General features: G+C 30.8%; 1 protein-coding gene across 5 annotated transcripts in view; it reads left to right on the plus strand.

Annotated features, from left to right (window-relative positions):
* The window catches only part of msi (musashi), a 562,348-nt gene that overhangs the window by 177,749 nt on the left and 360,004 nt on the right, over positions 1-24,595 (plus strand). For 3 of the 5 annotated variants that reach the window (XM_067046273.1, XM_067046276.1, XM_067046275.1), the window contains exon 1: positions 20,344-20,482. The exons of the other annotated variants lie outside the window; for them this stretch is intronic. The gene's annotated coding sequence lies outside the window, so the exon portion shown is untranslated. Of the gene's footprint in view, positions 1-20,343; positions 20,483-24,595 lie in introns of those variants that run through there. 5 annotated transcript variants of the gene reach the window in all.

Genomic DNA, 24,595 nt, shown 5'->3' on the forward strand with positions numbered 1-24,595 from the left:
ACTGGAGAATAAAATAAATCCTGACAAATCCCATCAAATCACGTTTACTCTCCGTCGTAAACCTCCTGTCCTACAGTATCCTTTCTAAGTACTCCACTAACGCCTGTTGAACAGATTCGATACTAAGGACTTCATCTTGACAAGAGACTTACTTGGAATCCACACACAAGACTGAAACGACAAGAAACTGCTCGTAGATTCCGATTGCTACAACACTAGAGATAAAACTAATTATTCAATTAACACTATACATACATTTATAAAACTAAATACAAAATACAGTAATGAAAATCGAGTATAAATAATAAATAATTGAAATAATTTATGAAGTAGTAATGAGTTTGTAATAAGTATGGTGTAAACTTGATTAAAAATATGAATACAATATAAAATATATAATAAATGGAATTTGGTCCGGGTGCAGTCCATTAAAACTCAAATACCGCACCCGGACCAAATTCCATTTATTGATACACAAGGTCAATCAGCATTCTTCCAGTAAAATACATGATATTTTGTAGGAAAATGTTGCGGTCAATAATGGTACAAAATAGTAGATAAACTATTTAATGTTGACCAACATTCTGCCCTACATTGCAGGGCTTATCAGGGCTAAATGAAAACAACATTGTAACAAGTGACAGAACATTAGAATAAGTATACAGAAAAGGTAAGAAAATATGTTTTAAAAAAAAAATTATTATATAAAAAAATTAAATACATTTACAACAGTTTCTAATAAGTTTTCTTCTACTACTTATTACACTAGTTCTTTATTTACAATTCCATCAGTCCAGGGCCCTGTTTCATAATAAAGTACAAACTAATACTATCAGTCTTGTAGATTTATCTTAGTTCAATTACACGGACTTGTACAATAGTAACTTGTACTTTAGTATTTTGAATTCCTGTAATATCACTAATAATCATCCCTATCATGAAAAAAATAAGTATTAGTATTATTACCACACTAGTTTTTACACTTGTAGTATGAACTGATACAATTAATCACTATTAATGAAATTAGTTTACTATCCACCTATATTTATACTTCCTTAACTTATGCTTATAATTACCTTTTTTATTTTTAAAAAAAATATATAATTTTTGCATATTTTCTGTATATTATCCCAATGTTCTATCAGCTCTTACAATGTTTATATCTTATTTCAATTAGCCCTAACGAAGCTCTGCAAAGTGGAACAAAATACCTTTATTGACCGCCACTCGGATTATTTTCCTATATTCTACTTTTCTTCCAAAATATATAATTTTATACAATATTTAACAAGATGTCTAATACAAAGAATACAAAAAAAACAAGCATTAATACTAAAAAGCAACTAAAGGATACAATAAAACAAAATGATTTAAGAAGAAAATAAAAATAAGGATCTAAATATATTTACATAATACTATTTATAATTAAACACATATATTCATTTATGCTAATTTTAATCGTAATATAATGAATCAAGATCATTAAGTGGAGTTAAGAAAAACTACAGGGACAGGTATGTTCAATAACACACTTGTATACTGTTATTAAAAAAATTGTATCCTTACAAAGTACCAAACCCCTGACCCTTCCTAGGTCGTAGCTGTTTACACTAGTTAACACTATTATTCTCAAACTCATTTAATATTACTGAGAAACTTTAAAGGGACACCTTTGTTAAAGTTCAGTTCTTAAGCTTCATGTAAAGTTAAGAATGAATTAGTCAGTCTTACGTTTCGCTTTCATGTACATGAATGGAGATTGGATTATAATTTCAACAGATCATGGCATCTAATAGTGAATTTTTTACTATACGCATGTCGTTGGTGTTAGGTACAAAAGGGTGAATCAGACAATTTTCAGGAGAGCATATTTTGTACATCTTTTGGAAAATTTATTCACTCTACACAGCTAAACTTATTAGCACCAATAATTATACCAGTAAAAATATAATAATAGACAAATTTGCGGTATTTCTTTTTTTTTTTTATAAAACGTCAACAATCCTTTTTAATATATTTAATTATCTTGTGCAATAGGAATAATCATTTAAAATTCAATAGATGATAAGTATTAATTCGTATTTTATGAAAAAAAAAACTTTTAATAAATATTTTGTAACAAATTTGAGCATTCTATCAACTCTAAAATTTCAGATATTGAGGTTTTAGTAAAATAAATAAACCGTTTCTTAAATCCCTCCCTTCAAAAAAAAATTTTTTTTTTTCTGAGGAATAATTATTGATATTTGTCTCTGTTTTTAAGCATGAATCGTAAATTTGCTAATTTTTTATTATAACTAGATATTTTAACAGATCTTAATCCACTTTTCGAGGCTATAGATAGTTATTAAAATCTGTACCTTTACAGGCCATGAAGGGTTAAGACTGCAGTACTTTGTAAACAAGCACTTATACTAGACCAACGGTTGTTCAAAGTGGTGATTTGGTCATTATCACACTCGACCGCTAGATTTTCACCCAATTAAAGGTACCCACTTCATGAGGCTGGGTGGATCCCAGGAGAGCTCCAGAACCCACACGGTTGACTCACGTTTACAGTGCAACATAAATTAATTATCTGCCCAGCTGGATTCGAACCTGAGTCCTTGAAGTAAGTAGCATTGTGCTTTACCATTGTGCCACCATACTATAAATAATAATCACGGAATATTCTTGGAATTAATTACGAATAGCTTTGTTGATTTTATGATATTATATATTAAATATTCTTTAAAATGGTCGAATCGCCCGAAACGTTAGATTTGTGAAAGAATATGCTGAGAGTATGTGGATATTTTTTATAATAAGTTATTAACAAACCAGTCTTGAACAAGAAATTAAACTATATATAAAATTATTTGTGTCAAGTTTCATCTAAATCTCAGGGGGTGGGTGACTTGGAATAATGATACTCGGGGCTACGGATAATGGTATCAACACTTAATTTAAAGGCTTTTTTGAAATTTAAATTCCATTTTTATATTTGTTAATATTAAAACCACTTTGTGAATCACAGTTTGAAAAATGATACTAGATCACTTTTACATTAATTCTACATACTTCACACCTCTACTTCAAATACTTCTATTAAAGAAATTTTCAAATCAATATTCGTTAGGATGGCGGCCTTCTTTTACATGATTTCATTATTTATTTATAAAATTTTCATGTTATTGTTTAAAAATAATTGATTTCATTAAACACGTGAGAAGCTCAATTATTAATTTAAAAATTGTTCAGACTCTTTTTTAGAAGGTTTTTTTTATTGAGTCCATTAAATTTTCATTGCTATACCCTGAATAACGTCTTGATTAAACTTGTTGTGTAAAAAATATGAAAAAGAAATTCTGTAAAGAATTAATAATCGTTCATAACCTCTTTGTCAAAGTTAAAATACCTTTCATAGGAATGTACCTTCTTTGCCTGTTATTTCCTTCTTTAGAACATCTACAAGACGTTTATAATAAAGTATATTTTTATATCAAAATTTAATTATATCTTAAAATTTCAAATTAATATCTGAGTCTATATGATCAAACGAATTGGGCCCTATAATACAATCTTTCTAGAACTTTTTTCAGAGAGTAAATTTTTTTAATATTAGTTAATTATAAATTAATATTTGTTTTTATACACAAACAAATAAATAAAAATATGTACATGGAAAAATAAAAACAAAATAAGTAAAAGTAAAATTTTGAATTCAATATAATGATAAAATAAAAACAATAAGTATATCCATAGGCAATACTCATAAAATCAACATGAGAATTACTGAGTAACTCTATCCTCACGTCTGAGAGGTTTCAAGATCCCAACGTAACCTTCTCACAGCGTAACTGAGCCAGTGGAGGCTGAGTAAGTCACTTCAGTATCAACCACCCAAAACATGAATGCAAATTGGAAGAACTCCAGATGTCAAATTTATTTTATTATATAACTATTGGAACGAGGAGACCTGTGGTAAAATTTGATTCAATTTTATGGTAGATCTTGGAATGATGCCGAAACTCAAAAAGTTTATCTACGGTTTATTTGTTACCCAGCAAGATGGAATGGAGATCCGCTGGTATATCATATGAAGATTTCAGGGAGTTATATGATCGGCATTCAGTTAAAATGTGCTGAACAGTAAGTCCTGTTCTGCAAGTTTGGCATACGGGTGGAGGATCGCGAGCCATATGTAACCGTGGGTCAATAGCGTATGACCTATTCGAAGGCGCGTCAAAATCACCTCCTCTCTGCGCATACTTCTATTTGATTTTAGTATCCAAGGGGAAACGTAACTTCTAATTTCACTTAATTTGTTATCAGAAACACCCCCCCCCCACGTTTGTCTCCATTCCACAATCCTCTGCTAAATGAGGGCAATGAAATCATTGACAGGCACTTCGCGATATGGACTTCCTTCAGAAATCGCCACTTCTGCTGCCCTGTCGGCCAGTTCGTGTCCAGGAACCCAGGCGAAAAATACTGAAATACGGTTTCTGTTAGTGGACTGTAATGAGTAATATATGTTTTGGTCTTGTGGGTTTGTGGAAAAAATATTTCTTAAGCTAAGGAGGACAGACAATGAGTCTGTACAAATGACCAGTTTTTGTTTTGTAGGATGAAAATCATTTAAGCTTTTGTTGATTGCAACTATTTTAGCTGTAGAGCTACTACATATCTGTGATAAAGAGAATAGCTACTGGTGATCATTGCACACAATCTAAGCCCTAACACCTAAGTAATTCTTGGAGCCGTCAGTATAAATGAAGTCGGCGTCACCTAATTTGTATTGCAGTCTAAGGACCTCATATTTGTACCGATATGGCAGAGTGTTATTTTTAGGTAACCTTGAAAGGGAAAGACAGTAAAGGGCAAAGTTCAGGGGAGGAAAGATGATGGAATTACAGTCTCTTGTAAAGTAGGTATTTCTATGTTTAGCACTTGATGACTAGTGAACAAGAGAATTTCGGTTATTGGAAAGGATTATCGGTTGGTTTTGTATAACTTCCAAAATCAAAATATCAAAATTTCCCATAATGGGTTACCATATTGTGTGAGAAAATACTATACCTTAATTGGTACACAGAAGTCCATATGACCCATTGCCCAATTCTCAACTGCTTGTTGAAAACAAATTTTATTTTTTATCTGTTATCCATAGTTATTCTCAAAAAAATTTAATAAATCTATTTTAAAGCTCCCTTAAAAAAATTTATGGGGTAACAAATTAAAGATGAGCAAATTTCCTATAAAAATACAATTAATACAAATCATTGTTTTTCTTAGTTCATTAACCATAATTACAAATCTTAACCTCCTTCCTAATTTTTGACATACTAGGTGGGGAGAGGTCATCCAGAGACATTCAACCTATTCTAACCATGGTGGGGGGTCAAGTTTTCTTTTGAAAACGTTGAAAGAATCAGTACTACTGCAGTCATGAGGCACTCAACTTAATTCACTCTTCCACAAACTGCCGAAATATTTACAGCAAATCATCAAAAAACTCTCCACCCTTCCTTCGACATACTCAACTTCTGAAAAATCTTCCCACTCTCCTTATTTACCTATCATCCCTCTTCATTCCCTCATACTTATAAAAATAATTAATTGTAATTATTTGCATCAAAACTAAGACAATTTTTAATTATTTTAAGTATAGACTCTCTGCTTTCTTGCATCTATAATTCACAAATGAATTAATTTTAAAAAAAAAAACTCAAAAGTGAGTATATTTAATTACGTTTATAGGAAATTTCCTCATCTGGAATTTGGTATCTCCTACGTTGTGTTAAGGGAGCTTTAAAATATATGAATATAAAATATATAAATTTATTGGAGCTTTTCTGGAAAAATTCACGGATAACAGCTAAAAAGACACAGTTTAATTCTTATCCGGACTATGGGTTATTTGGACTTTTTGTTCTTCTTATGGTATGGTATATGTAATACTTATGTATAGAGACCCCGTTCAATTTAATAACAGTAAAAATAAAAAATTCAGACCAAAACCTCCATAAACGTTTCCTTTGCGCGAAATCCCTGAAGCCAAAACAGCTAAAGGGGGAGGGGAGGACGGAAATATTTAAAAGGCTCACCGAAGCACGGTCAAAGAAATCCGAAGGAAGGGAAAGATGTTTCGGATAATAGCGCTTTCCCTACTGCACCTCTTTGACTCCAGATTTCCTGATAAAAATTCAAATATCTATTCAAATACCTCAACCTATTCACCGTCAGGTAATATAAAAGTCCTCTTTTTGATCTTTGCACTTAACTATTTCCATCTGTGATATGTATTATATGATAACAGTAAATAAATATAATCAAAAAGAGTATTAACAGTGCAGTTATGGAACTATTCTACTTACACCGAACACTGCAAAAGTATGTCGCATATTGGAAAAGAAAATAATTATCTAGTGCATGTTAAATACTATACTATGATTTGAGGAAGTGAACTTTATTGACAATCATACGATTATTCTAATAATTAGAATATGAAAATGGAAAATTTATGGTCCGAAACCTTATACAATCTTTTCTGATCGGTTTTCCTTTCCGGAAATTTTTAGATTGATGGATATACGATCCCTACGTGTTTTCAACAAAGATTATAGTATACACACCCGTATAATACTACATTGAAGATCGTCCAAGTTTTAACTACGTCAGAAAAGCATTTTCATAATTATCAAAAAAAAAAATTTATCCGTTTCATTTTCAGTCGTTGGATCACATTTTTAAAATGAATTTTGAACATTTATAACTTTTGACAATATTTTCTAATAGTACAAAATTAATTTAAATACTTGAATACTATTCCGTCGACTACATGTGATGTTGTTCTGGGCTATATCATCCAATTATTATTACTCCTTAAATAGTATCACAAATGTCAACTTTCGTTAGCATTCGATTAAGACCCAAAGAAATAGAGCATGCTGTAGACGGTATAATATATGTGTACAGTATTTTCGCTTTCCTTTAAAAAGTAATGAATTATACAATATAACATTCCTGAAGTATATGAATTTATTTGCTTTATTTTATTTAACTCTCAGTTGTCTTAAAATTAATCATGCCACTGACCCGAAAGTATAATGATCTATATGTAAACATTGAGCAATTAACTTCTTATGTGTTAGTGGGCTCAATAATGCATCAACTGGATGATTGAAAGTGTGAGGGGTAGAGCAGAGCTCAAAAGATCCCAGCGCATCCCTCTCGCCGCATCACTGGTAGTGAGTCAGTGGAGGCTGAGCAAGTGCGCTAAAGCCGCAAACACTCAACTTGAGTGGAGAATCTGACCATTGCCAGAACTCCAATTGTTAAAAAAAAAAAATAATAAATAAATAAGTTTAATAGTTGATGTTCTAAAGGATGCAATCGGAATACCAACGACAAAAATACAAGTAGGAAATTGTTTGAAGATGTTGATCGGTCATTGGAAATACTTAGGATCGGTAGAGGATTGATTGAAAGTAATCCTACAGTTAAAAATTAATAATGTTTAAATGATGATGGCACTTGTATTAATCAGATGAGAAAATTTAGCTCTAACGATTGACATTGCATTTCTGTTAAAATATAATATGTCTATTTTTGGTCATATTATATTAGTTATTATGCATTATATCTAATATTTTTGAAATTTAAGTAAATGTATAACTTCCGTTTCTCACGCGTTTTTCCACACCTGATCTCATTTTTAGTTCTCTGTTGCCTTGGGTCACCAGAGTACAGTTCTTTACCAGGACAAAGCTTGGGAGCTCAGTTTATAGGGAGAACATCTTATGAATTTCGACTGTACATATAATGTTTAGTGAAATTTAGTAAAATTACTGACTCAACTTGTAAACGTCCTAGGGGTAGACTGAAACGTTGCGTTAAGGCAATATTATATTTTTAAAATCACCTACTTTGCTGTTTTATTCTTATTATTGTATCGACTCTATCTCGAATCTGTGTCCTAGCTAAGTTTATCGTCTATATGAACAGTCATAATTAATTTTAAAAAATAAATGTTTTATTTTCCTTTAAACGAGAGCTTTCCGACAAAAAGATGTATTTATATTAAGTGTTTCATTTGAAAACCAAAACAGTTGCATCCAGACTACTAGATTAAATTTGCTCCAGCAGTTGGCCCTATAAATCGTGCAGCTCAACTTGGCACAATTTGCTGTCAAATACGTCGAAAAGTTTGTACAGCCTGATACAATATGTGTCTCTGTTTGTCGAATCTACTTGGTGTTATATGATTGGTTTGATGGTGCTCTTGGAATATGTTTTCCTTTCTGACATACAAACAAAGTTACCGTAACTTATAGTTAAGTTCAATAAAATATTGGCATCAAATTCAAAAATTATTTAAAATTTTATTATTGATTTTAGTGTAAATCTGAAAATTTCCGGGTTTTTAAAGAATTAATTTACGTAATTTAGAGTGTTTTCGGGCAAGAGTATATTTTTTTATTTTCCAAACGTTTTTAATGAATACTACTAATAATTAATAGTATAAAATCATTAGTAAGAAAAACATTAAATTTGTAATCAATTAATCAACAACTTCAGATTTAGGTGATAATGGGTAAACCATCCAGTTTCTATAAATACACTGTACTTAAGATGGTACTTACTTCTAAAGCTAATTTACAAAAAAGTGTTTGAAATATAAGTTGCCACAATCAACTATAATTTTTTTTTTAGGACGCTCAGAACAGATGATTTGTAAAAGCTGATTTTGGCATTTTGCTACGATTTTTCCATATTTCCATTCCACTATATCCATATCCTTTTCAGGTAAAATTACCTGTTTCCTGGGAAATAGGAAGTATAATAGTTTCATAGATCCTAAATTTTCTTAAAATTTATTTATTGATATTTACAACTGTACATAAAATACAACAAGTAAATTTTGAGTAAGATCATAATGGTATGGTACAAGCATGTAGAGAAACTTCCCATTGGTAGCACTTTAAAAATATATTTACAATATAAGATATCTTGGTCATCTTCTTTTCAGACGCCTAAGAGGATTGTGAGGAATGAAAGAGGAAGAAAGGTTAGAAACTAATGTGCTTGAGTGGAAGGAAGTTTATAATGGAAGGATTGATATCTGGTTCGAGCTAGATCGGTTATATAGGTCTTTTGTAATGAATTGGAAGTTTAGACCGTTTGTCTAGTAAGTGCTGTACTAGTCAATATCGACGTGCAATTTCCTGTATTTTCAGTCTTGTGTGAGGATTCCAGGTTGGTCGTTTGTCCAAGTTTTTAATTTAAAACGCGTGTTAAGTAATTTTGCAATTGAGAAACTATTTTATATACTAATTAGATTTTCTCGTTCGAATTTTCTTGTTATCTTTTATTTTTTTTGTCGTCATAGAAACCACACGCTTTGATTTGCTGCGTTTTAGCTTTGTTATATACAGGTATTAATTGGTGTGTATTGTGAGTCCTGTTGGCTTTAGCTAACATTTGTATAATTTGAAAACGGGGGTTGGTCTGCTCTTAGTATTTAACAAACCCATAACACTAATAAAACAATAATAACAAACAAACAAGTTAATTGCTTCCTGTTCTATTTTGGGACCTGGGAAAGTTTGGGAAAACTAATAACCACCCGCCTCAACCTACTTTACTATAATAAATCAACAAATCAATTTTCACTAAGTATTATCCCAAAACTGTAAAAAGTGATTTGGACTACTTAGAAATGGTTGACTACTTCTTTGGTGCGCGGTCATAAGAGCTTAAGTCGAAAATATGAATTTTTCAGGAGAGCAAAAACAAAGTTGAAAACATTATGTAAAATCTAATTATTGATATTTATTTAATTGTTATTTTTATAAAACAATATAGTGGAAAGTCTATCTGAAGCATAAAGACCTTATCTATAATGCGAACGCGCATCAAAGATTTGTTTTATTTTCTCAATGTAGAGAAATTAATTTTCATCAATTTGTAAGTACGATTGATTCACTGTTTACTTTTTAACTTTATTTAATTATTTATGGTATCAAAATAATTTTAATTTGTTATTCCATAAATTTTTAATTTGAAAATAGGGAGAACTCCAATTTATTTTATGATAGATTTTGTTACCACTATCATTTTAACCTTCTAGATACGTTTTAGGGATGAATAGGGTTTGCAAAACTATTTATTAATAGAGATACATATCAATTTTGGTATAATAAGTATTAGACCAAAGGGTTTAAATGATGGAAAAGTTTAAAAATGGTCTTGAAAATTGGGTCAGTACAAGTTCAAAGGATTTAAGTAAAGGATCCTTGCACACGTAGAGTGTTATTGGGGATGATGTCTGAAGCATTTACTTTGGTTCTGAGGAAGCCGATATACTTAATCTAAAGTAAATTTATGAAGAAATAAATGCGAATATATTAATTATTTTACGAAGTGGAGAAGATGGAGGGAGGGATAGGGGTGCGGTCAGCGAAAAAACCCAAATAAACAAAAATTTATTTATTCGTGCCGACGTTTTGATCTGAGTTTCAGGTCTTTATTAAGGCTATAAAACTTAAATTTTTATTTAAATCGAGTCGGCACTGTCTCTTTTTATAATCAATGTTATTTTTTTTTTTTTAGGATCTCCTCTGCAATTGCTCGAACGAAAAACCATTAGTTAAGAAAATAAGCTAGGTCAGTCTTATCCGAATTCAAATAGTCCGTCAGGGCTCGAATGACGAATTTCTGAAGAATCTTTCCCTAACATAACTATTATTGTGTATTTGAAATAATTAACCATTAAATAGGTTACTGTAGAATTATATGACGAGAAGACGGTCGAAGGGTGCGGTCAGCAAGAATACAAAAATAAATTAAATTTATTTATTCGTGCCAACGTTTCGAACTGAGTTTCAACTCTTCATTAGGGCTATAAAACAAAAAGAGATAACAACCATCATTCAGGGAACTTTAAAATTGAAGAGGAATAATAAACTAATAGTTCAATTTTTCAGACACTAATTGCATATCTTATCTTATACATATCTTCTTACCTATATAATATTATATTTCATCTTTCATTATTATCATTAATATATCAATCAAATTAAAATATCAAATCTATATATAAAATTAATATTAAAATATTAAAATTAAAATATCAATCAACTATTTTTTATTTTCAGTTCATTTTTATGTATATTTCCATATTTGTCAGTTTATTATTTCTTTTTAATTTTATATTTCCCTGAATGATGGCTGTTATCTCCGAAACGTCGGCACGAATAAATAAATTTTTGTTTATTTCAATTTGTTTGCTGACTGCAATATCTATTCCTCATTAATTATTTTTATTGTATAATAGGCCGCTTTCATTTGTGCCTTGGCCCTTGACAAAATGATACAGCGGGTCCCCTCTCATCAATATTTCATCTTTTATGTTTGTCAATAATATTGAGGTAAGTATTAAGGTTTATGATGAAACCATTATATCAATACATTGTACCATAATAACCTTAATTTATTGATTTACACTAAATACAAATAGTTAAATACGTTTTCTAATAGTGTTATAATTTAATAATAATTGCTATAATTACTAAGGAAAATGTTCGTAATAACGTAAGTAAAGCTTGAAATATTATTTATTTATAATAATTATTCTTAAGAACACTTTCATTTCATTTTTTGGCAAAAGTTTGAATAAAGAATTAAAATGTACAACCATTACTAAAAAGCCAAAACTTTGTTTTTTCCCTTAGTTTGAAACAGGTTTATAAATGAAGCTAAGTAGTCAGTTTATGAAAGTACGTGATGTTATTTATTATAGTGCTTTAGTCAACTCTTATCGGGCCCTTGGAAAGAACTGACCCCAGGGACTTTTCCCTCTACCTCCCCCGGACTTAGGTTCTCCTCTCACCTTCGTTCCAGAAACCTAAAAGTTCTCTTTAAATTGGTTATGGGTCTTAGACCTCTAATGGAAGGTAACGAATGCGAATTATAGCGGAATTGGGTTCTGACCGCTTGCATTGAACTGAGGAGTGTAGAAAACGATTAGAGGAATCGAGTTCATTAAGCCCTGAGGTTCTCAACCCTGTGCCTGTGGGCCACACTGTAATCCTGACGTCATATATTTCTGCGGGCATATTTGTGCCTGCCTAACATAAGCTTTGTTCTAACGACCTCTTTTGACTGTTAAGAACTGTACAGAGCATGCGCACTGTACCAGCAAGGTCCACAACGATAATTTTTTAAAAAAATTCACGCCAACTGCTCGTAGATTCCGACTATTGGAACATTTATTAGACAAATGGTCTAAATTGCCAATCCATTACAAAAGACTGATCTACATGACTATTATAAGGCCTATCTGAACATACGGAGTTGAGCTTGGGGGCTCCTCTAAACCATTAAATTCCTCCAGAATCCAGTCCTTACAGTCCAAAATCCTTTGTAAAATCCTTAATGCTCCTTACTTTGTCACAAATCAAGTCATCCATCAGGACCTCTATGTTCCATATGTTGCCGATTTGGCCAGATCCAGATACCGTTCCTTCCATGACAAACTTCTCAACCACCCAAATCCACTTGTTTCTAACCTGGCTTCTCCTTCAGTACCTAATAATCCTCCTAGGCGTCTGAAAAGAATATGGCTTCGAGATCTTCTCCTCTAGAAATGTTATTGGAGTTCTATCAGTGGATAGATTCTCCACATGTTTGTATCATGTCACTATGTCACCTACAGCAAATTTACTTGTTGTATATATGTGTATACAGTTGTATACAGTTGTAAATAACTATAAATAAATTTAAATATATTATTTCAAAAATTTTTTGAGACAAGGTAATATTTATTAAATAAATCAATTTTATATCCAAATCAGTCTCAACACTTTATTTATTCATTTGTCCAACGTTTCGGCCTTTCTAGCCATCTTCAGGGACATCTTCAATATAAAAATCCTTCTCACATTAATTTATATTTTCTATTTGCAGGCTATTCTGCCCAGGTCAAATTCTTTATTTAAAGTTAAAACCTCTTTATTTAAATTTTAAAACCATTCATTTATTTTTTCTATAAGATTGCCACAGTATAAAACACCACACCATATAACCAATATATAAATTATTTATAAAATATAAATAAATTATTTTAAAAAAATTCACGATTACTGTTATTTTTATATTTTCATTTTGAAAACTAATGGATACTTTGGTATCCATCCTACTGTATCCTTTAATAATGCTGCTCTTACCCCTGTCGAACAGATCCGCTACCTTGGACTTCATCTGAACAAACAACTAACTTGTACTCTAAAAAGACAGGAAACTACACGTCGATTCTGACTAAACGGTCTAAACTTCCAATCCATTACAAAACACTGATTGTCCTAACTGTAATAAGGTCTATCTGGACGGAGTTGAGCTTCGGGACGTCACTGAACCTTCAAATTCCTCTCGTAACCAATCCTTCCAATTCAAAACCCCTAACGCTCCTTACATTGTCACAAATAAAATTATCCATAAAAACCTTAATGTTCCATATGTCCCCCAAGGCTCCTGAAAAAAGATGGCCTTGAAACTTTCCAACGTATAAATGTTATTAGAGATGGTTTCAATACATGTCTGGATCACACCATTATAAACACCAAATTTACTGGATGTTTTAATTTATGTAACGTACAGTTGTAAATTTGATTTTGGGGTTTTTTGGCCCACGGCCACTACCTTAGTAAGGCTTAACGATACTCGCAATCAATGCACTAGGTCCGCCGTGATAGATGAGCGACAGTGTACGACTGTCATAACTTTCGAGACAGTTCTATCTGACTAATTATAGGGTGATAGTCGACAGTACATGTTACAGCACTACCCGATACTGTCAAGTTTAAATTCATTGCATGGTGATAAATCATAGCAACGACAGCAAATTTGGTAGCTACCGCCTGGGTATAAACTGTATGACAGTTTTTTTTGTATAGGCGCGACAGACCGTGGAGGTCCAAGGCCACACGCCATATACTAAGCTAATACATCGCGCGGTTCTTGACGTGGTTTTCTTATGGTGGGTTCGTCACTCCCACGCCTATTTTTGTGAGTGCCACTCATTGGCTAACGGGCCAATGTCCGGGGGAGGCTGTGAGTGAGTATTTATTGTAAATGAATTGCATATGCTTGAAAAAAAAAACCCGGGCAGGACCGGGGTTCGAAATCACAACCTTTGGATTTGTGGACAGGCGCCCCATGATTGGTTATACCTCACAATATTTCTCTCGTGGTACAGTAGCATTTCAGGTCTAGGCTGATAAACCTCAGTAACTGACGCGGTGATCAAGCTATTGCCACATTAGCCACGTTTATTAGTGATTCATTTTGCAAAACTTATATTTTTATTAACAAAAAAATTACATTGCTCCATATCACCTGGCAGATACAAAAATTGTGAAGCTAAATTAAAATAATTGTATGTAGGTACGAATATGCTAGATAAATTTATTTTATAATACGGTATTTCACGGTTTTTCGGAAAGTGTCTCTTATATCGCAGTGATTCTTAAGGGCGCCGCGAAATATCCAATTCTCAAAAAAAATAAAAATAAATATCACCTATGGAAAATAAAAATCAATGAAGAGCGTATTAGTGATTTTTTCCCTTGTTATACCATTTTGTGACCTGTAATGAAATTAATTTGTCTTGCAATATAAAATCCATTTTTGTTGATCATCTATCAAAGCTTATAAAAAAGTTCGAAAAATACTTTGAAGCAGATAATGATAGATTTACATGGATTCAAGAACCATTTAGAGGCAAGGTTCAATCAGAATTTACTTCTTTAAAAGAAGAATCTCTTATTGACTTGTCTTGTGATTATACTTTAAAGTTAAAATTTGGTAGCATGCAACTTTCTGATTTTTTGATATTATTAAAAGAGGAATATACACTGCTTAGTGGTAAAGCTCTACGAATATTAATTCCATTTGCAACATCCTATTTGTGCAAACCTGGATTTTCGGCGGTCGTGGTAATAAAAAGTAAATATCCTTAGAAAATTAACGTTGAACAGAAATGTTGAACAAGAAATTGGACCACATCCAATTTTATTCCGATATTTGAGAAGTTGTGTAGTAAACATCAAGCCCATCCATCCCATCAATAATTTTAATAATGTTAATCATCAATGAACACTCATATTTTATATTATCCCAAGGAAAATAGCAAGTATCTGTTTTTAATTTTTCGCTGTTAAATAGGTAATTGCTTTTAAAAAGGAAAGTTTTCCAATTTTTCAAGAGAGTCAAAAAATCTGATGTATTAATGGCGCCGCGGAAAAAAAAAAATCCGATTATTTAGTTTAGTGAGCCACAAACCGAAAAAGATTGGGAACCTCTGTTTTATAGCTTATTTGATAATCATAATCCCCTGATTTTTATATAATTTTTTTTTGTTATTAAATCGCTATTAAGTTTCAAACAGCACATTACAGTTTAATTTTCTTTTGCCGCACAAAAAAGAAAACCGCCATTTTTGTTTTACTATGACGTCATTCAAACATAAACAGACTCTAGGACTACTTACTTAGTGCAAGTGTTATTTTAATTTATTTCGGTTTTTTTAGTCTTCTTTGTTATTTGATTTAATTAAATTTTAATTATCTATTATAAGTTATATTCCTCTTCGTTATGTTCGTTATGTAAATAGAAATACTAACTAGAAAAATTTTCAAAAATAATACTACAAAAACCCCATAAAATTTATTTTATCGAAGTGGCAGAACATGTCAAAACTCGAAACATTTGGTTAAAGCTGACTAAAATGAATCAAAACTAAATTAGCGATTCTAAATAATATCTTATAATTTTGTGAAGATCACTTCGATTTGATTATAATGCAAGATACAAATTGTAAGTTCATTAGAGGTTATATTTATTCTGGATTACTACTTAAAGTACCTACAAACGTAACAAATTTTCCTTCCTAGCTAGAAAACGACATGGAGAAGTAAGTATGTTCGATAAAAAATAATGGGTTTAGTGAAAAAAATAATAATGAAACCAAACAGCAGACCATCGAGATTTAATTTTCAATCTGATAGAACATGGATGTTCACACCACCTGAGCCCGAAATTGTTAAGAATTGAGCATCAGCAATACATATTGTATTTTTTGTAAATATACTACAATTTAGAATGTATTTAGACGGACGTTCTAACATTTCTAAACCCTACAAAACAGAAATCCGGGTTGATGCAAACAATTTCGCCAACATTAAAGCATCGATTCTGATCAACTTTGTACGTTCTGCTTTCATAAACTCTGTATTCAATGATTGTTTTGTTGTTTAACAAAAAAGTGCGTATTAATTCAATTTTTTTCTATGTCTTCACATGTCCTAACAATTAAGATTAATTCTAGATGTTATTTCCGAGGTAGTTGTTTGTATTTATTTTTCAATATGATGATTTAAAAAAGGCTTCCATTCAGAATATTGTCACTTTTCTATATGTTTTTTCCAAATAAAATTAATTCTCTTTATTTTTTTTATAAATCATTATACATGATATCACTTAATTTTATCATAATTTAACATATATCAACTAAATAATTTTTTTTTAGAAGTGTCATATTTAAAATTTACTTATTATTTTATATATTTCTATATTTCGTTACTTTTATTTATTTGTTTTTCCTTAGTTTAGTCAATAGAAATTGTATTAATTTAATAGTAACAAACCTTTAGTTACAAATTTACTATTTAAATTGATTACGGATTCTCATCATTATAATCATTCAATATTAGATTCCAAATAACTAAACTTGTATTTAATATAGGAATCTTCCAAAATATCATTTGGCCACAGTAGGAAAAATGTAAACAAAAAACTACACAAAAAATATTGAGAGTGAGAAATAATATATATATTCAAATAAAAAGATTAAATATATACATTAACAATATTAGCTTAGCAAAATACATTTTGTTCTTTCAAGAACGTTGCGTCTCAATGATAATTTGTTATAGTTGCCAATATATTTTATTAATGAGTTTTGGAAAATATTTTACTGAAATATGTAGCAGTTTGGGTTAAAAAAAAGTTATTGTATTGAGTGGAATTCAATCCCGGAGCAAGTCATGGAGTATGGTGGTTATTTTTGTGAACCAGAAGAAACGTTGATCATTCTCACAGAAATATTTTAATAGGAAGAGTACTGAAGATAGGCTTTTTAATTTCAACATAAAATTGTTTATTTATTTGTAGCAATCAATGGATGAATCAGGGATAATTGGAATTTATTTATGATTTGTTTATTGGATGATTGTTGATCAACCGTCTGTAAAATATAAAAAAAAAGGTCATCCAGGTGCGTTCAAAAGAAACCAAATATTATTTAAACTATTTATTTTGGGCCAACGTTTCGCCTCACTTTTCACGGCTTTATCAGGACTAAAAAAGATACAAACAACTAAAACGATGTAAAAAAATAACAGAAAAGATAACATGAAATAAAATTAAAATAATGAATGGTTAAAAATAAATTAGAATGTGTGAAATTTTATATAAAAATGAACAAAGTAAATTTAAAAAAATAAAAATAAGATGTACAGTGAAAAGTAAACATAAACAAGAATTACAAAAAAAACAAAACTATTAGACAATTAATAAAAACGTAAATAATAACAAATAAAAAGTTTATAAAAGAGAAATACAGTACAAACTTAAAGATGGAAAATAAGGGAAACAAAATGGGGCATCCACCTTTCTGAATAATGAAAAGGAAAAGAATAAGCTTGAGGCGGATTCAACAGGGTTGGAGGGGGGGGGGAGAAGGATACGATGGTTAACTAATGGGATGACATTTGAAAGCCGAAAAATAATAACATAATTTTAAAGTAAGATAATATTACGGATATATAAGAAAATATTAAATATAGCTAGATATTAAATGATAATATACATAATAAGAGGGAGAAATTATTACTATTATTATTAGTTTAGTTGTTTGTATTTATTTTTATTTTATTTTTTTAAGCCCCGACGAAACTATGGCTCACAATAAATATTTTTATTACTATTTATTAATTACGAGTTCTTTTGATCTCACCCGGACAATCATCCTTTAATGAATTGCTTAAAGATTAGTAGAATATGCCAAACTGCGTCGAATATGATATCAATTGACATTTCTCTTATTTTTCTTTTTTTAATCTTCTCTTTATCTACTTTGTGTTTGTTGTTATTGTTTTATTTATTTTTTTTATTCATTTATTACTGTTTACAACTGTTTGACAACTAAATTTGATCTCAGTTAATATGGAGTGTTACAGGCGTGTAGAGAAACTACCCATTGGTAGCACTCTAACGACGTTTTACATTAACAGGTTTCGTGGCCATCTTATTTTGTCGGGAGGGGCCTCGGAGGATTGTCAGGAATAGAAGAGGGAGCAAGGTTAGAAACTAGTGGATTTGGGAGTTTACAATGGAAGGAATGATATCTGTTTCGGGCTAGATCGGTTACAAATGAAACATTATGGTCTTTATGTATGATTTTATTTGTGACAAAGAAAGGAGCATTAAGGATTTTACGAAGGATTTTGGATTGGCCTTATTACAGTCATGTAGATCAGTCTTTTGTAATGAATTGGAAGTTTAGATCATTTGTTCAGCAAGTGTTGAAATAGTCGAAATCAACGTGCAGTTTCCTGTCTTTTTAGTCTTGTGTGAGGATTCCAGGTTAGTCGTTTATGCAGATGTAGTCCAAGGTAGCGGATCTGTTCGACAGGGGTAAGATCAACATTATTAAAGGACTGTAGGGCAGTCGGTAGGTTTATGACGAAGGATAAAGGAAATTGGAATCTAGGATGGGTTATAGGCGTTTTAAAATGAGTTTTTCGAGGATTTTGCCTATGATCGGTAATAGAGAGATAGGACGGAAGGAAGATGTGTATTCTGGCGGCTTTTGGAATTTGGGTATCATTTTAACTATTTATAATTTCCATAGGTCATGAAAATGTGTTGTTATTATTTACGTTTCCATTAATTTTCTAATATTTATATTTATAATTTTTACTGTACATCTTATTTTTACTTTCTTTGATATACTTTGTTCATGTTTCATATAAACTTATACATATTTTAAATTTTATTTTAGCCATTCATCATTTTACTTTTATTTTATGTTATCTATTCTCTTATTTTGATACATTATTTAAATCACTTGTATCTTTTTTATCCCTGACGAAGCCCTAGAAATCGAGGCGAAATGATGGCTCACAATAAATAACTTAATTATTATTTGTGTTCTTTTCACCGCAACCAGACAATCATACTTTTATGATTTGTTCAAGGATTAGTGAATATGCCAAACTGTGTCGAAAATGGTATTAATGGATACTTAAAACGCTGATATTTATTGCTCTTTGTTATTGTTATTTTTCTACAAAAACCGTTATAAAAAAAAAAATTAAAATAATTTTCACACTAATCTCTAACTTTCATTTGAAATAGAAAAAAAATTATACGAGTCCTTTTCGAAATATAGTTGACTCAAGAAAAATACGATTGTCCAGGTAATCCTTCCCAGGCCACACCGCCCCTCAAATCTCGATTCAACTTAAACAGAATTACAATGGATTAGAACAGTAGTTCCTAACCGGAGTTCAGCAGAGTACAGTGGTTCTCCGAATCAATTTAGGAATGAGCCAACTCAACTCAGTTCTGAACCTTACCATCTAAGATATTCTTCAAATTTTGCGCAGGTATCATACCCCTTTTTAACTTATACTAAAAAGACGATTCGCTAGTATTTGTTTCAAATGATAATGTAGGGGTCTCGCCACTTCCCTACTTTTTCCAAAAGGGCTCTGCCACTTTCCTTCTCCTATCAAAATTCCTATCTTCTTCTCCGCCGTAAAAAAAAAAGCTGGATTAGGAATTAAATAGCATTTGTATGAAATCATAATCCCATCCCTAATAATCGAAACCTCAGTATTAACCTCGGTCTTAAGTTACCTTTAAAATATTTACCAACGAATAGAGCAGTATTTTAGCTAAATCGAGCAACATTAAAAAAACAAATGGCTAAAATTGTAAATCTTTTTTTTATTTAGTAAGTTCTTCAAGTTTTTGTTTATTTATTATTTATTTATAGTGATTTTTTTTGTCTATTGATTTCTTGTGTTTATTTTTTTCCGGATATTTTGTTTTCATATAAAACATTTCGAATAATTATGCTAATTTTAAAATTGATAAGCATTATGAGTTTACATACACACCCACATAAACACATTTACATACACAGAGAAACGGAGAGAGGAGACAGCGCCCCTACCACGGTGGGGTAGGTTAGCGGAGGAGGGGGGGAGCGGTGGCGGGTCAGTCTCTCTCGGGGTCTCCTGGGCTGTGTGTGTCTGTGCGCTCTGCTCTTCGCTCTATCATCATCATCATCATCATCTTGGATAACCGCTGCATGTCGTCATCTCTCTTTGGATAGTCCATCATCAGTGTATACCAACGTACATTGTAACAGGCAAGTCAATTTACCTAAAATATTTTTACAACTGTCAGTTGAAGATTGCTTTTCATCCTCCGATTTCGGTGTATATAAATTAATGTCATCTTATCTTTGAAATACATCTAACGTTTAAATAAGTCTGACTGATGAAAATTGTTCTCACATATGAGTTATGAAACAGAGATCAATTAGCGAAAACTGTATTCAAAATAAATACACACTTATTTTAAGTTCCATATTCCACTTCTATAATTATGTCAAATACATAGTGAAATTTAGATTGATATAACCATTCTGTAGCCATTTTTGTAATTTCTTGTTGTAATTAATCGTTGTCATGAAAATATTAAGATTAGCAAATATAAATTATATTATGTGCTACGGTTTCGGTCATCTGCGGTTTTCTTAGAAGTGTCTTCTGTTCTTTGGGTAAGGTTATAAACACGTTTGCTTCGATCGCGTCTTCGAATACCGCTGATGTTTAAACATCTTTTCAACTGTTTTCATAAGTGTTATTGATCTATGAAATGTGTTTAAGAACAGTACTTTACTCTTTAGTAATTATGAAAACAGTAAGAATTTTAATTTCAATAATTTCCAGTACAAAACTCAAGTTTGTATATTCAGTATCGATTGTTAATGATGGTTCCAAAATTTGTTTTTAACCAATTCATAATAATTAAATTACGATTTCATATATGTAACAATGATCAACATTGGGAAATTCCCAATGCAAAAATTGTTTTCTAATGTTTGAATCGTGAATTTTTATTTAATTGTTTGTTATTATTGTTAAGATGAGGGGAAAATTTAATGCACTATTTTTTTTTTTATGGTAGAAATATTTTTGTTAAGCTTTTAAAGTGTTTTTCTATAACGGACCATGTAAATATTTTATATGTTGTGTCAGGCTCATTTTCAAGGTAGTGACTTTCTTTACTTGCAAAGAACTTCACCATTTTAATTCGTGTGATAACAAAATTATTACTGATTTTATTAAATTGTTTAATTTAATTTGCAAAACAATATTTTCTCTTGAGTATTTACAAATAGCGGAATGTTTAAGTGGCGTGATACGGCCGGAGGAGCTGAAGCAATCGATACCACCGAAAAGGCCTGAAGGAGGACCCCGAAACTTCATGCATCACTGCTCCCAAGTCCTCAATGCTTTACTAAGTCCCACTCATACTTTGTCTAATAGTATATCTGTATTATTTTTTTTATATGTATACAGATTGAAATCTAAAGCACCTATATCATTTTATTCATAATTTTTAATTCGTTAATGCAAAATTAAGCTTTGTTTAAAGTGGTTCCGTATTTTTCCCCTTTTTTAAGGCTCTTCATTAGTTGCGCCCTCTTTCCTGAATATTTCACACTTTCGAATTCGATTTACGTTCCAGTGACTTAAACGATTTAACTTCGATTTATATTTTACATTAACATTTAAATTTTTATCTCCCTACGGTACATAAGGTATTTTAAATATTTTTTGTTTCAAATTACTTTTCATCTCCTACTTAAAAGTTGCTCGAAATTCTTATGAAATCGAAAAGAGATAAACGTTGATTTTAGTAAAAATATAAAATATTAGTAAATGTTTTATCGAAGAACAATTCCGTATTGAATGATTATTTTAGATTAATGGAGGGAAATTCAGGTGGCACTCTATGTATTTTCAGAAAATTCAAATCTATAATCAGCGATTGTTAATTTATTTTGTTTTTTCTTCATGTGATGAAAAGTCATAAAGTGCACCGAGGTTTTTAAAGGAATTTTTTTAGTAGTGTCAGATATAACATTATATCAAAATAATGGACAGTTTGGGATATGGACTATACTTTCTGATGGCTATTTAAAAAAAATATATATAGAAAACCTTAGTGGAGCTTTTATTCCGTCTTATAATAAAAATGTTTTTATTAAACAGACAATAGTTCCAATTATAAAAATTATTTACTGAAAATTCAGTTTCAATAATCATTATAATACGAATTATCGTTTAAACTAATAGCTGAATAATTTAGTTTGGTTCAGAAGTCATGTTGTTACAGAAATATTCAGAAAGCTCTTATGTAAACACTACTGCCCTTTTAAAATTCTATTTGTTTCTATTAAATTCACTTTAAAATGTATTTTTTTTCTGTGTTATTTTGTGTTATGTATTTTACTTTATAAAAAATTCTTAGATTTACTTAAAAATTCAGTTCGTATTTCGTTTTAAGTTAATATTATGTAAAAGTCTGTTTTAATTATTTTGGGTATCTATGATTATTGGTATTTATTGGGTTGGAGGTATTTATGTTTTTAAATGAAAAATCATTTTCTTTCAATTGGATGTAAACTTTAACGAATTGGCTGGCAAATATATAGTGCAAATAGTTTTATACAGATATAGTTTATTGGTCATTTATTTTATTTACGTTTAGTATCTACTTTATAACTTTGAGTCATGTTGATACTTGTTTTGCGCTTAATAGTAGTTTATTATTAAAAAGTTTTGATAACTGTCTCAAATTGAATTTTAAAATATTTATTTTACCATTAATTTTTATTATTACGTTTAAAAAGTCGTTTGATTGTTTCGTTTTAAAGTAGTTCACTGCTACAAAGTTTTTGATTACTGTCTCCAATTGAATTTTAATCGTAATATTAATTTTTTTTTATTGTTACGGTTTTATTGTAACGGCGTCTCCCTATGGTAAGGTTCTATGTTATTAACTCCAAGAACCCGAGTACGAATTCAACTGTGACATATGATTTATTTTGTTAAGTGTAACAGTGAGTCAACCCTGTTAGTTCTAGATCCCTTCGGGTTCCATTCAGCCTCCTAAAGTGGGTACCCGTAGTCGCGGTCGAGCGTGATTCAGACCATAAGTCTCCTTGCACAACCATTGATCTAGTAACAGGACTTCCTGTATAGTAGTACACAAGTACCTTGCCCGTGATCCACCCCTCAAGAATTTTAGCAGATTTTATTGTTACGTTCTGGCACTCTCATACGTATTATGATTTCTGTATTTGTTCCAAGCTATAAGAATATATAAGAAAGTTTCAGACAGTTCTAAAATATACTGGATTTGATAGAGTGTTTATGTTATAGCTTTACGTAGTACATAGTTGTCTACTTCCACTCGCACAAGATAAGACGGACCTAACCGGAGTCATTGGCCTATCTTTTATGGCTAAGCCTAACAGGGATACTTTATCATAGCTGTGCGCTCGATAATATGTTTTGAAATCAACCATAGTACCTTATTTATTTGGAATAGTTAAAAAATTAACCAATTGGTTGAACGGAATAAATTTTAGATTAATGTTTATTTTTAAAAAAATAATAAAGTAAAACATTGTAGGGTTATTTGGCCTATTCCCACTAGCATCGTGATAACTGTAAGATTGTCAATGGTTCCACTTGGTTCGACGTGATAGTTTACATTACTCCGGTAGTGAACTTGTCAATACGTTAAAGCTAGTTTACACGCTACTGTCATAAAAATATTTACTGTCATGACACTAGGTATGACGTAAAAGTACTAGGTATGACAGTTCAGCTATTGTCACGTTAAATTCCATCTGCACTTTACTGCCACGACGGCAACTCAGTTTAACAACTACCACGACAATATTTACTGTTGTGGCAGTACAGTAGCACTAATAAGTCTAATATGATAAATGTTACTATCTCGCTTTAGTAAAATTAGGCCGGTTAGTGATTAATTTTTTTATTTCAACATTTTAACCAACACAATCGTATGCTCAAACTGTCTTACTTAAAACTGGTTTCAAGATCTGTAAGCAACAAAATAGTTCGTAACTTTGTCCCACGTTTGTCAGTATGAGAATGATTCAGATGAATTTTTGTTTATAACGTCCTACTTCAGTCATCATTGTATGTATGGTAAAAAAAAATCACAAAATTAGGTCTTATGCTTAGAAGTTTAATCATACAATATAAAACAAAACTTTTCTTATATCTTTAAATATTTATTTATTTAAGTGTTTCGGCCACTAGGGTCATTTACACTGAATTTACAAAGTTAGTACATTACTATTGACATATTTACAAAGTGAGAAAGTTACGTATAATTACAAAGTGAGAAAGTTAAAAATTAAAAATTACTGTTA

The sequence above is a fragment of the Halyomorpha halys genome, unplaced genomic scaffold (assembly GCF_000696795.3).
Source record: "Halyomorpha halys isolate HHAL.00 unplaced genomic scaffold, Hhal_1.1 Scaffold945.1, whole genome shotgun sequence".
Lineage (NCBI taxonomy): Eukaryota > Metazoa > Arthropoda > Insecta > Hemiptera > Pentatomidae > Halyomorpha > Halyomorpha halys.